The 13,800-nt window shown below is 45.8% G+C and overlaps 1 protein-coding gene across 1 annotated transcript in view; it reads left to right on the plus strand.

The window, feature by feature from the left end:
• slc7a14a (solute carrier family 7 member 14a) overlaps window positions 1-13,800 on the plus strand; it is a gene marked incomplete at its 3' end in the record, with an annotated part of 33,256 nt that overhangs the window by 5,066 nt on the left and 14,390 nt on the right. The gene's annotated exons all lie outside the window — the stretch shown is intronic.

A 13,800-nucleotide genomic window follows, 5' to 3' on the forward strand; every position in this document is an offset into this window, starting at 1 on the left:
GTCTTGGCTATCTCTAAACCGAAGAAGGGTAGTAATGGTGAAAATAAAGAGAAGAGGAGGAGAGAGAGAAGATACTAAGAGAGTCAACAGTGAGAAGAGTATTTCCCCCCAAGACAGCCTAAACACATCACAGATAGACACAAACCATTTAGACGCGTCTGGTACTAAAGGTTGTGTAGATAGGGGTTTTTAAGGCTGTGATACATGGGTGAATTCTGAAGTAGATGGACAATCAGTGGCGATTGATTGAGACAACATTGTGGCCACGACACTTTTATTTTATATATATTTTTTGTACAGCAACCGTTGGCAAAACAGCCCATGTCCATTATTAGCCATATTTCACGGTGTTTGAGGGATGTGGCTAGACAGTGAGGCCGTCAACTGCTGAGATAATGTGTCTCTCTCTTTTTCTTTTCTACATTTTTATCCCACGATTTTGTAGCCCATTTTTCACCCCTGTGTCAATTCTCTAATGTGATCCTGGGCGCTACACACCCTCCACCAACCTAGTCCCCATATATGGCGGACATGGGGAGAGCAACAGACTTGAACTCATGCTTCCTTCATGCCTGTGTCTCTCTCTTTATGAAGTGTGTAAACACTCCAGCAACCAGTTTGTAAGATTGATATTAGGCCTGGTCTAAATGATGTAACTTCAATCTTTAAAGAAAGCCCACTGTGTTTTATGCTTTATAGTCCAACTTTGCAATCATTCAGCAGTGCAATGCATGTGGCTGGTAAATGGTTATAGTACCTCACTCCTAGCAAAATGTAGGAAAGACAAAACAAGACATTAGCCCCAATCTTTTGTATCCCTCAAATCTGCAATAGGCCAGTATGATTTAAAGGTTTCATGACATTCATTTTTATTTATTTTTATTTTTTGTTTTTATTTTAGGTTTTATGACCTCAATTACAGCCGTCTGTGTCTGTGAAGCCTTTTGAGCTGCAATGAAAACAGGCAAACAGTGAAAACAGTGACATCTGCTGGTATATCCCATTGTCATATGGGATTTGCAGGCTGTGACATCACAGTCAGCAGGAAAATGAGAGCACTTGTTTGAGCCAGAAAACTCCAGACCACAGAAAATCTACTGAATGTTAAAAAGTTCAGTATTTTGGGTGCAATTGAGCTCAGAAAACCTAAAACATGAATCCCTTTAAACGTCATCCTATCAGCAAGGAAGGAAGGATGTCAGCAAGCCTGACAGTTAGCCTGCAGGTAGGTAGACAATGCTCCAGTCAGTCATCCATCCATGAACCGAGTCAGCCACCTCACATCAGCCAACCAAACCGATAACTAAGGTTCGTGACAGCGTCGTGTTCATACCTTCCATCTAAAAGTGCCCTCATGAGAGTAGCTGAGACAGGGATTCTGAACACATGGCTCCAGTTAACCATGAGGAGGGATGCCTCAGTTGTACATCAAAATCTAAACTCAAACCCAATGTGCATCAGCCTCGGAAACACTAAACGTGATAGAAAGATATCAAAGGAGTCAGGTTATTGGAGAATCAGAGCCAGTTAACACACTCATCGTGCAGATATCCAGTTATCCTGCCATTTATTTATACTTTTTAAGAACTACATTCCTAATCTAATTTATTACGCTTGCTAGTAGTGATGCAACTGGCCCGGCCACCATGCACCCAGTGACTCAGCCAGGCAACCAGTCAGTAATGTGTCCTCACTGTCCAGTCAACCAGGGAATCAGACAGTACCAACCAGTCTGAAACTGAGTCTAAAAAAGCTCCATTCACACCAAAGAAGCTAGCTTCTGCTTTAGCTTCGTGGTCCCATGTTATCTCTATGCAGAGCAGCTTTTGCGTTTTGAAGCTTGGAATGAACAGCTTTTTTTATTTTGCGTTTTTTTTTTTTTTCCCCCAAAACTTAACTTTAAAGCAGCTTTTAAAAGCTGAAGCTAGTTCAGCTAGTTCAGCTAGTTTTAAAAGCTGAAGCTTTTAAAAGCTGAAGCTTTTAGCTTAGAGCTGTCCGGCCCGATTCTCCGCATAAAAAAAATACCTTTTAAATATGGGCTGTATATGAAATATGAATGGATATTTGGCAAGACCATAGCATATTTATCGATAGAAATGAAAGTTTAGGCCCAGGCCGTAGCGTAACGGTCTGGGCACCGGACTGGTGATCCAGTCGCGGTGTGCCGCGGGTTCGACTCCCGAACCCGACACGGCCTTTACCGCATGTCATCCCCCCATCTCTCTCCCGTTTCCTGTCAGCCTACTATCTGTCCCTTAAAAAATCAATAAAAGGCGTAAGCCGCAAAAAAAATATCTAAAAAAAAAAAAAAAAAAGAAATGAAAGTTTATATGAGAAACAAGTTGTCGAAGCGGTGAAAACAGGTTGTGTTCCGTGTTCCGTCGCGAGCCAGTTCTATCCCAGTGGATTGGCACGGTTTCTGGGGAGAAGTACTGCATTCTTATTCTTGTATGTTGATTGTTGAAACTTTTGCACCGTCACCTTTAAAAAATAATTAATAGCCTTTATATCAGTTGTATGTACCCCCTCTATTTATGCAATATGTTGCCCGTGTTTTGTGATTGGTTTGCTGCGTTCTGAATCGATAAACCAATCGCATAGATAATATTTTTTTGACGGAATCATTTCAATTGGTTTATTGCGTTCATGTAGGCCTATCGATGAACCTCATAGCAAAAGTTGAAAGACAGTAGATAGCCTATATTTATAGATAGATAGAACACAATCCCTGTGTGTGTGTGTGTGTGTGTGTGTGTGTGTGTGTGTGTGTGTGTGTGTGTGTGTGTGTGTGTGTGTGATATTGATTATTTATGGAGTAATAAAAGTATGCCTACTAGGCTACTATAGTGGCCCAAGTTTCACATCATCTGCTAAATAAAAAGCAAACCTGCGCTAATGGGGAGGGAGGGGTGGTGGAGCAGTGAGCACCGTGGAGGAGCTGACGAGTCGACGACACGGGGATCACTTGCGAGCCAGTTCTCTCTCAGTGCCCCTGCAGAAATTACCCCCTCCCGGTTCCCACCGACCGCAGAGGTGAACAACTGAACCCCGTAGCTGACTCTGACCGTGGACTAAACACACACACGGTTTATAAATTAGCAGATATATTTATAGACAAATCTATAGACAAAGAACTAACGTCACGTGTGTGCACCTCGCGTGTGTGTGTGTGTGTGTGTGTGTGTGTGTGTGTGTGTGTGCGTGAGAGAGATCAATAATTAATAGCCTTTATATCAGTTGTATGATATGCATGTGGACATCCCTGATCCGACCTGTCCTGTCCTGATTGTATTTCTACGGTATGCTCTTGCTAAATCAACATTAACATTACATACAGAGCGGCTATTTAAAAAAATGCCCGGAGGGTTTCGCTCGAGAGGGGGAGAGGAGAGCGGAGTGGGGGGGAGATGAGCACTGAAGACGGGGGAGGATTGAGATCCGGTCCGTTCGGTTATTTACAAACAAGTTTGTATTCATCGATAAATAGGTTATGATGTAACTAAATATATAATTATTTCTCCTCTACAGTCGCTATTTTACATTTTAGACTTTCAAATGCGCATCTGCTCAAACTGTCTGTTTTCTTTCTGTCTCAAAGCCAGTCCAGGCAGCTTGATCGACAGGTACCTTGTACACGCCCACTTTCTCAAAAAAAAGCTGCGTCGAAATGAGTTTTGTTTTGCTTTTTTTCCAGCTTCTTTAGGTCTGAACGGGGCTTAAGACATCACAAAGTTTGAAATGATCTCTTTTCTAGGACCTCTTTAAGTAGATCAACTATATTTGAAAGTAAAAACATGTCACTAAAGCCTGCCAAGAGTGAATTAATTCCACTCACGTGCTTCTGCTTCCGCCTATGAGTGAGCTAAATGCATTTACTTTTTTCTATATCAGAGAAGACTATTGTCTGGATGTTATGTTAGACGCCTGTACCAGGGCCTGGTGTGTGAGTGTGCATGGAGGCTGGCACAGGGGCCTGCCCCGGTGGTCATAAATCTCCACCCTGCCAAGCGGTGGAGCGGAACTGTGTCACCCAAGTGAGCCAATGCTTAGGCACAGATTCCCTGTCTCTTCGTCTCTCTCTCTCTCTCTCTCTCTCTCTCTCTCTCTCTCTCTCTCTCTCCCTCCCTCCCTCCCTCCCTCACGGTTATGTAACCTTCCCCAGAGATGTGTTGATGCTCCTGCTTTGAGACAGCAACAGCAGTATAGCTTCCAATTTTGCTCCATTCTTCCTGTCTCTCCCCTCCTGTTCACTGATTAAAAACACTAAGATGAGACAGTGGACTGTGGACAGACTTACTGCACAAATGCAGATTGATTGGCAGCTCGACGGTCAGAAGCCCTGGCTTATTTTAAGACGTCAAGAGGGCAAACAGACAGACATAACAGTAGTGCCTCTTCACAGTAGGAAGCAGACAGAGAGAGACAAGTCTTGTCAAAGCTTTCAGACGTCCAACCAGTCTAGTTTGTTTTCGCCCTGGTCCATATGCCCATTAACAACAGGACACTTGTCCCAGACTAGACACTGGAAAGAAAGATAGACAGACCTAGCCAGAATGAGACACACAGAGAGATGGAGAGACAGAGAGGTGTTTAGCCAAGAGAGTTGGAGAATGGTGAATGGAGAATGGAGACCCACAAAAAAGTAAGACATGGCTATGGAGAGAAAGGCAGAGGGATACAGAGTCCATCAGCAGAGATAATTTCCCCTGACTAAGGTGTTCTCCTACGATGATGACTTAGCTATACTTCCTCTTTTGTCTGTGCCAGGTTGGTTTTGACTGAATCAGTGAGGGCACTTTATTTTATTAAGACACGGCAGCTCGTAAAGGCAACGGGAGCTCAATCAGGTGATTCATTGTGTAATTCAGACAGACGTTGGCTTAGCCACGGCTGATTAGGCAGTGGAGTGGAGGCACTGGCAAACTAGCTTATGTGGCATCAATGATAGTGATGATGATGATGATATTTGGGGGGGAGGGGGGGTGAAGGGTCGGGGGTTCAATTATTGATTTTAGACAAGACTCCAGCAGGGCAAATTAATGGATGGTGTTTGTTTACTCTTATTGACGTCAGTGCCTGCATGTGTATAGTAGGTGGTTAATGTGTTGTCTGTGTGACATCTGGCTCAACTTGCCGTTTCAGTTGTAAAGAAGAGGATCCACATTTTTTAAAGCGAGTGAAATACTTATGGCATACCGTGTACATGCAAATTGTGTTTGCCAGCAGCTCTTTAACTAGTAGGCTCCATAACTTGGCTCGATGACTCTTTTAAGGAATTCCCATGAAAGAAGTTCAAAATGATTGCCTGTCTGTTCAATAGTTCTGCAGCTAGATTTGTTATGATGTAGCCATGAGTCCCACTACGCATGCTGCATGTAACAGCAAAATGTATGTTGTATTATTGTCTGTGTCTGGAGGGCGGCACAGGGACTGCATGTGGCAGCGGGTGGACAGAGACAAATCGTTAGACTGCTGAGATAACAAAGGCAGAGCAGTTGGTGCACACCATTTTGGGTCTATGCACAGTAAACACTGCTGGACTTGAAAAAGTAGCCTGCAGTGTCTGCTACAACATTAAAGGAGGCCAGAGGCAAGGCAGGTGTTGTGTAAGATGGCTGCCACTGTATTAGGGATCCATTTGCAAAAGCACCATTTGTATTTTGTGTAACAGCATTGACTGGATAAAAGGTCAGAAAAGGCCATCACCTATAATGACATGCCCAAAATATGATACTAGGTTGAAAGCGATGAAAAATGGGGGCAGATCAGCTGCATGTAATTACAATTAATGGACGATATTCCGGCCAGGTCGCTCTATTAATCCATTCAAACTGGGAAAGCATCAGTGTCATTTTCTAGTTTTGCGTTGGCTATTATAAAAACTAAAGAACCACTGCATTTGTAGAATCGGCCTCGGAATGGCTCAGCTCTGTCCCATTATGGTACTGAATGGAATGGGTCAGAGACAGCTCTGTCCCATCATGGTACTGAATGGGTCAGCTCTGTCCCATCATGGTACTGAATGGGTCAGCTCTGTCCCATCATGATACTGAATGGGTCAGCTCTGTCCCATCATGGTACTGAATGGGTCAGCTCTGTTTTTTTTGATTGATTGAAATATTTATTAACAGTTTGTAGAATTTACAGTACATTTTAAGCACAAACTCAATACAAAGACTGTCAACTGTGAGTGGACGACCCAATTAAGCATTACACTTGTTTACAACAGGGTCCACATTGTTCAATTCATCAAAACATTTAAAGACATACAAACATTTAGAGACATACAAATAGACATTTCTATGTAGCTAAATTCATCATATGGGAAGCAAAGAAGGGAAAAGATACAATATACAGTGAGGGAAAATGGGGTGGGGGGGGTGGGGGGGATTCAGATTTTTACAGAGGCCAGTTTCGAATTGCAGCCATCCGTAGGTGCCCTTTGAGAGCGGTTTTGAAGGAGTCAAGGGATTCACATGTCTTAATGACTGTTGGTAGGGCGTTCCACATTTTGGTGGCATAGGAGCGAAAAGAATTTAGTCCCTTGTTTGTGCCGAATCTGGGTTGTACATGGTTTGTTGCACTCCCTCTGGTGTTGTGGGTGTGGACTTCGTTTACATTAAGGAAGTATTTAGACAGGTACATGGGTATCTTGGTGGTGTATCGAATCTTGTGGACCAGACCCATTGCAAGATGCTGTACTCTGTCGACGACCCTAAGCCATCCCAGCCTGTCAAAGTGGGCAGGGGTGAGGTGGGTTCGGGGGGTGAGGCCAAGTAGGAGCCTGACCAGTTTGTTTTGGGAGGTCTGGAGCCTTGTTTTAAGGGCCTTTGAGGTGCTGTGGTACCAAGAGGTGGATGCATAGTCAAAGAAACCTTGTACGAGGGCTCCTGTTAAGGTCTTCAAGGTGTTTTTGCTGACCAGTGAGGAGATCCTGTAAAGGAATCTTGTTCTTTGATTGACTTTTTTGATTACGTTGGTGGCCATCTTATCACCGGAAAGATTGGCCTCCAGGATGGAACCTAGGTAGGTAATTTGATCTTTTCGTGTGATAATATTGTCACCCACTCTAACCAAGAAGCCATCTGCCTTGCTGAGATTACTATTTGATCCGAAGAGGATGGATTCAGTTTTTCCCAGGTGTAAGGATAGTTTGTTATCAGCGAGCCAGGTGCAGATTCTACCGAGTTCAGAGCTGAGGGTCTTTTCAACCTGCAGTTTGTTCCTGTCCGAGACCAGCAGTGCTGAGTCATCTGCGAACAGGAACAAGTTGCAGTCACAAGCTGAAGTCATGTCATTAACATATATTAGGAACAGTAGAGGCCCTAGTATGCTTCCTTGTGGGACGCCACAGCTCACTGGGAGGGGAGGGGACAGTGTTCCATTCACCTCCACCATCTGTTCTCTCCCCTCCAGGTAGGATTGCATCCAGCTCACTGATGTGCTATCAAAACCAATAGCTTTAAGCTTGTTAACCAGTATGGAGTGGTTCACGGTGTCAAAAGCCTTTTGGAGGTCCAGCATGACCATGCCGCAGTATTTTCCAGCGTCCACCTTGTGTTTGATGTGGTCGCTCAAATAGAGGAGGCATGTGTCAGTGGAGTGGGATGTTCTGAAACCAGATTGGAACTCGTACAGCAATTTATTAGTGGCAAGATACTTTTCAACCTGTTCATAGACTATTTTTTCCATCACTTTCGAGATGGAGCTTAGAATAGAAATAGGTCGGTAGTTGCCGGGTTCTAATTTACTCCCTTTTTTGTACAAGGGGGTTACTTTGGCCAGTTTAAAATCTTGGGGGACCTGTCCCTGTTTGATGGAGAGGTTAACTATGTGGGTGATGACTGGAGCTATGGAAAAGGCTGAGTCTCTGAGAAATTTGGAGGGGATATTGTCATGGCCAGTGGCCTTGTGGGGTTGGAGGGCACTCAGTTTTTTAAGTACCTCCTCGGTTGTTACCATTGCCATTTTGAAATCATCTTTACAAACACCAAGGTTTTTGTAGAAGGCTTTGATGTGCTCTACACCAAAACGCCCAGAGTGGGAGGGCAGTTTGCTAACCAGCTTTGTTGCAATGTTTGTAAAGAAGATGTTCAGGTGGTTGGCTACATCAAGCTTGTCAGTGATGAGGGTGTTATTCGATTTGATGTTTATGTTAGTAAACCTGGTTTTTAGTTTCTGACCACAGCCTAGTTGGTTGTTTAGTAACTTCCAGAGTTCCCGAGGATTGTTTTTGATTTCCTCGGCTTTATCATTGATAAAGTTACATTTGGCAGATTTGGTCATGGCAATTACACCGTTTCTTAGCTTGTTACACTGGGTTTTTAGGTTGCACAGTTTGGTTTGGAGATTACTGTCGAAGCGCTTGGCTAGCATGGACTTGCATTTAAGAAGTTCAGAGCATTTGTTGTCTCTGGCTTTCATTGCAGTCAGTATGTCCGAATTCATCCATGGCTCCGAGCGGGTTTTGACCCTGATGGTTCTCAAAGGAGCCATGATGTTTAGTACTGATGTAAATTTGGTTTTAAAGCCAAGCCATGCTTCTTCGACTAGTGAGCTCCTGAGCACATCGGACCAATCCAGACTCTCCAGTTCAAGGTTAAAGGCCTCACTAGAGTAGGTTTTGAGGTCCCTAGATATGACTGTTTTGTGACAGTCATACTTTAGTTTTTGTATTTTGCGGGTACAGAAAATCATAAAATGATCACTGAGCCCACATACAATAACCCCTTTCTTGGAGATTCTGGATTTGTCCGAGGTCAGAATGAGATCAATGACAGTTTGAGTAGAATCACACACTCTTGTGGGTTGGGTAATTAGCTGACTGACACCGTGCAGATCACAAAAACGACTAAATGACTTAAACACAGGTGCTTCCTTACGAAGCATATCCGTATATCATGTCCCATCATGGTACTGAATGGGTCAGCTCTGTCCCATCATGGTACTGAATGGGTCAGCTCTGTCCCATCATGGTACTGAATGGGTCAGCTCTGTCCCATCATGGTACTGAATGGGTCAGCTCTGTCCCATCATGGTACTGAATGGGTCAGCTCTGTCCCATCATGGTACTGAATGGGTCAGCTATGTCCCATCATGGTACTGAATGGGTCAGCTCTGTCCCATCATGGTACTGAATGGGTCAGCTCTGTCCCATCATGGAACTGAATGGGTCAGAGACAGCTCTGTCCCATCATGATACTGAATGGGTCAGCTCTGTCCCATCATGGTACTGAATGGGTCAGCTCTGTCCCATCATGGAACTGAATGGGTCAGAGACAGCTCTGTCCCATCATGGAACTGAATGGGTCAGAGACAGCTCTGTCCCATCATGGAACTGAATGGGTCAGAGACAGCTCTGTCCCATCATGGTACCCTGCTTGCTTCCCCCGTCAGTCTAACAAAGACCCACCCATTTGGGCATGACATCAGTATCATGTAATTTGTGACAATATTCATATGAATATGAATATATTTAACCCCAAAAAGTAGTGAAAATAGTCGATCTAAATGCTAACGACGTGTCACAAATTAAAGGACCACTTCACCACTTTTCAACCCATCTTCATGTAATAGGTCCTCAATAATAATCATGATAATATACCACCATTCTTTTCTACTCAGTCTGTGTCTCATAGGAGGGCTGTGGGCAGTTCGGAAACCCGTCCACCAGTGACATCATCGTTAGGCAGATCTTTTTAACAAATTAAGTTATGTAACGCATTGTGAGCTTCGAAGGCACATCAGATTGAAAGTGGTTAAGTCTGTAGGTTTTATATGAATATTTAAGAAATGAAAAGTATTAACTAAATACTCTGGGTCCATTTCCTGAAAAGTAACAGATTTCTGCCCCACAGTGACAATAAGACAAGTGGAGATAAGATAAGAAACCTTACCAATAGGGGTACTTTATCAATATCAGTTGACCTAATGACTTATTATTGATACATGCCCATTCCATCCTCTTTTAGAGCCAGCTCCTTCAGTAAGCTGAAGGGGAGGCACATTTATTGAAACAGACCTTTAAATCAAAGCAGTGAGAGCTGCGAGCCTGGCCAATTTAAAGACTATTTTCAAGGATTTGCAGTAGCTGCAACAGCTGCTACCACAGTGCTTTGGTGATCAGATTGTTCAGACAACATAATGTCCACTCTCCAGTCTCCAGTCTCCACGGGGCAGGTGGCAACCATCAAGAAAAATAGCCAGCGAGTATTAAAATGTAACAGTCCTTTAGAAGAAAGAAAACTGCCTACCATTGTGATTTGTGTGTGTGTGTGTGTGTGTGTGTGTGTGTGTGTGTGTGTGTGTGTGTGTGTGTGTGTGTGTGTGTGTGTGTGTGTGTGTGTGTGTGTGTGTGTGTGTGTGTGTGTGTGTGTGTGTAAAATGGTCATTTATATAGCGCTTTACATAGTGAATTCACCCATTCACACACCAATGGTGGAGGAAACCATGCAAGGCACCAACCTGCAATTAGGGGTTCAGTCTTGCTCAAGGACACTTTGACACTAACTCTGCTGGAGCCCGGGATCGACCTGACTGCTCTACCCCTGAGCCTCTGCAGCCATTGTGTGTGTGTGTGTGTGTGTGTGTGTGTGTGTGTGTGTGTTTTCCAATCACCCCTCATGTTTGTTTGTTTCTTTTGAGAGTGATTGGATACGTGTCTAGACCTCAATGTCGGCAATTGAACCAGACGAGGTATGTCTGAGCGTGCTACTCACACATACACATGCACAACACAGAAACACGGAACACACACAGTACACACGGTCGCTGGTGGACAAAATTGTTGTATTTCTCTCATATCTTTCTTGCAGCCCTACTTTATCATACAAGTGTGTCACGCAAATGTAGCAAGAATAGCTACAGCTCACAGAGCAATGCAATGCGTTGCAGGCTTGTAGATCTGCTATATTGAGCTGTTTCTGATACATTTAATACACTAGGGCGGTGCACGTTGGAGCCTCGACGGCGTCAGTGCAGGTGCCCGTTGGGCACTGGCCTACTTGGAACAATGCAAGTTGGAAATGCATGCCCCACCCAGATATTATGTCTGTGTCCCTTTTATGCCCATTTGTCTATGCAACCGTCAGAATGATGTCAGAACAGGCCAGCTTCATACATGGACCCTGGGCAGCTAGGGGCCCTGTCCAGAGCCCTGGGCATGCAGCTAGGGGCCCTGTCCAGAGCCCTGGGCATGCAGCTAGGGGCCCTGTCCAGAGCCCTGGGCAGCTAGGGGCCCTGTCCAGAGCCCTGGGCATGCAGCTAGGGGCCCTGTCCAGAGCCCTGGGCAGCTAGGGGCCCTGTCCAGAGCCTTCATACATGGGCCCTGGGCAGCTAGGGGCCCTGTCCAGAGCCCTGGGCGGCTAGGGGCCCTGTCCAGAGCCCTGGGCGGCTAGGGGCCCTGTCCAGAGCCCTGGGCAGCTAGGGGCCCTGTCCAGAGCCCTGGGCAGCTAGGGGCCCTGTCCAGAGCCCTGGGCAGCTAGGGGCCCTGTCCAGAGCCCTGGGCAGCTAGGGGCCCTGTCCAGAGCCCTGGGCAGCTAGGGGCCCTGTCCAGAGCCTTCATACATGGGCCCTGGGCAGCTAGGGGCCCTGTCCAGAGCCTTCATACATGGGCCCTGGGCAGCTAGGGGCCCTGTCCAGAGCCTTCATACATGGGCCCTGGGCAGCTAGGGGCCCTGTCCAGAGCCTTCATACATGGGCCCTGGGCAGCTAGGGGCCCTGTCCAGAGCCTTCATACATGGGCCCTGGGCAGCTAGGGGCCCTGTCCAGAGCCCTGGGCAGCTAGGGCCCTGTCCAGAGCCCTGGGCAGCTAGGGCCCTGTCCAGAGCCCTGGGCAGCTAGGGGCCCTGTCCAGAGCCCTGGGCATGCAGCTAGGGGCCCTGTCCAGAGCCCTGGGCAGCTAGGGGCCCTGTCCAGAGCCCTGGGCAGCTAGGGCCCTGTCCAGAGCCCTGGGCAGCTAGGGCCCTGTCCAGAGCCCTGGGCATGCAGCTAGGGGCCCTTTCCAGAGCCCTGGGCATGCAGCTAGGGCCCTGTCCAGAGCCCTGGGCAGCTAGGGGCCCTGTCCAGAGCCCTGGGCAGCTAGAGGCCCTGTCCAGAGCCCTGGGCAGCTAGGGGCCCTGTCCAGAGCCCTGGGCAGCTAGGGGCCCTGTCCAGAGCCCTGGGCAGAGGCCTTTTTGGGGCAGTTCTGGGACTGCACTCTGTGGTGGTGTGAAGTCAAATTGTACGAATGAAAAGTATTAACAAAAGCTTATCTGTATTAATAACTGCATTGAATTAATTCATTGGAACACAGGTTATTTTTCTCCATTTCCTGATTTTTTTTATATTTGGTTATTAAATATTTTGGTTTTCGCCCGATATGAAAACACTGCATAAATACACTCTTTTACATGCACAAATTGAACAGCACGTGCACACACACACACACACACACACACACACACACACACACACCCACTGTGCACATGCACGTATTGACAGGTCATATATATCCTCCTGTCTCACAGCAACAGAGGATCAATGTACGCTGCTCCTAATGAGAAACAGATTTACTTCTTCTCCTCATACCTTCCTCCCCTTCCCTTCATCACGGTTCTATTGCTTTGCTCAACGCGCGCCGCTCATCAGACGTTATTGACCGCTGTTGACTGACTGTGTGCGTGTGTGTTTGGCTGTGTCCAGATATCTCTGTGGGTGAGGAATGCAAGTGCTTGCCTGTATTTGTTTATGTAAGACGTGTGTGTGGGTGTTAATTAGGGATTATATTGTCATTTTACTCATAAAGGGCTTTTGTTAAAAATGCAATATGGTCCTGCCCACTGTCTAACTATTAGACAATGATAAACCGTCTTGACCAGTTGAAGCCCAGCGTCCCTATTCACAAAAAATAGCACATCGTCAAGCGAAGTCAATTAAAAAAAGAGTGCACCAAGTACAGTGCAATAGAGTGTCGCAGTCCCGCCTCCGACGACAGTCCCAGAAGAGAATTCGCCATTCATTTTTCCCATAGACGTTTCAAAAAGTATTTATTTAAAGACCTTGTAAGCCTCGGACAAAGCCAACTCTTGTTGTCACAAATCATGACAATAAACACAATGTTTTGGGCCGATCAAATAATTAGAAAGAAGAAAAAAAGGGCAGGGTACAACACTTTTGTTTCATTGATCGGCCCAAAACATTGTATTGTGTTTGCGTGCGACTCTGCTGCATGCATTTGTGTAGTGCTGCATATTTGTCATAGCCAGTTATATCCAGTTATAGTACTGTAGCTCTTATCATTGGTGTACACACATGACTTTAACATCCAACTCATCTTAGTACTATAACTACAGTTCTAGTACTGTAGCTCTTATCATTGGTGTACACACATGACATTAACATCCAACTCATCTTAGTACTATAACTACAGTTCTAGTACTGTAGCTCTTATCATTGGTGTACACACATGACATTAACATCCAACGCACGCACGCACGTGCGGTCGCGTGCGCGCACACGCACGTGCGGTCACGTGCGCGCACACGCACGTGCGGTCGCATGCGCGCACACGCACACACACACACAAAGATGAAAATGATCGGGCATCTTCTGCCACCTCTAATGAGCTCGGTCACTATAGCAACAGGGCTGTAGGGAGAGGGCCATTAATTAGCTGTCTCTCCATTCAGGTACACCTTGTCTGTGCGGTTGAATCAGTAATAGTCCTCCAGCTGTGAGTGTGCGCGCACACATGCACGCACACACACACACGTGTATAAGCACTCAAAGATCAGCATTGTGTCATCATAACGTTAACTTTTC

Source organism: Protomyctophum parallelum, assembly GCF_964188405.1.
Source record: "Protomyctophum parallelum genome assembly, chromosome: 20".
Classification (NCBI taxonomy): Eukaryota; Metazoa; Chordata; class Actinopteri; order Myctophiformes; family Myctophidae; genus Protomyctophum; species Protomyctophum parallelum.